General features: G+C 42.6%; 1 protein-coding gene across 5 annotated transcripts in view; it reads right to left on the reverse strand.

Annotated features, from left to right (window-relative positions):
- The window catches only part of Slc26a7 (solute carrier family 26 member 7), a 131,186-nt gene that overhangs the window by 8,033 nt on the left and 122,029 nt on the right, over positions 1-1,124 (reverse strand). The gene's annotated exons all lie outside the window — the stretch shown is intronic.

Raw genomic sequence — 1,124 nt, forward strand, 5'->3', positions numbered from 1 at the left:
GGAAAGGAAAGGAAAGGAAAGGAAAGGAAAGGAAAGGAAAGGAAAGGAAAGGAAAGGAAAGGAAAGGAAAGGAAAGGAAAGGAAAGGAAAGGACAGAATTTAGCTCCAGGAACATAACTAGTATCTGACTGATGTGTGAATCTAAAATCTTTTTATCCTTAAAGCCTATATATATATTTGCTTAACACAAATTCTAATGTAGCCATGAGGCAATAAACCATGCAGGAATAAGGAGAAAAAATTAAAACAAGTACAACATTGCCAGCTTTGTATATATAGCAAAAAGTAGTGTACCAAGTGAAAGTACAGTTTTCCTGCCAATTTAAAAAGATGTCATTTTTCCTAATGCAACATGGAGACCACTGACGCCATGACGATGATTCAGGTGGAAAACAGAAACAACCTCCATTCATTGGCATGCTTCCCTGCCTGGATTGCTTCATTCCTCCTAACTATCAGCCTCCAAGCCTAAACCAAAGGGCAGCAGGTTCCTTGTCACCCTCTTAACCAATTCTAAGGTGTGTCTTCAAACATCTAGAGTGGGCAACTAATAATTTCAGCTAAAAACTTAAAACTAGTTCAAGAACAACAGCATTGTGGTGCTTACACACCCTGATTTGCACCTTCCATTTGCTTTCTAAATGCCTTCTGATCCAAGAATCATTTCATTTCCACAAAGGAACTACCAAATTTAAACAAATGGACTGATTCCACAGCACAGTGCAGGCCTGGGACAGATCCAGCATGATTCCCAGATGTCCACAGGATAAGCACTTTCCTGCCAATCACTTCAGTTCCCAGTCTCCTGGACAGAGACACTCAATTTGCCCTTATAGCTCTGGAATGTGAAAAGTGGGAACTCTCAAAGTAAAATTTTATGATACAAATGGAGAGATAGAAAATGTATAGGATCTCAGTCAATCTATATTCAATCAATCCACTTTTTCTGGTTATTTATATAGTTACTTGGGGGATTGAAACCATGGCGGACTGGAGAGGAGGGACCCGCATCTGGACCCGATCGCCCTACGCCTCTCCTGCCCAGGAGGGGTGTTCGCCAGGNGGCTGTCCGCAGGCCGATCCAACACCCAACACCTTTCCTCCCCGACCGAGGCGGGGTGTCC

Source organism: Mus pahari, chromosome 22 (genome assembly GCF_900095145.1).
Source record: "Mus pahari chromosome 22, PAHARI_EIJ_v1.1, whole genome shotgun sequence".
NCBI lineage: Eukaryota > Metazoa > Chordata > Mammalia > Rodentia > Muridae > Mus > Mus pahari.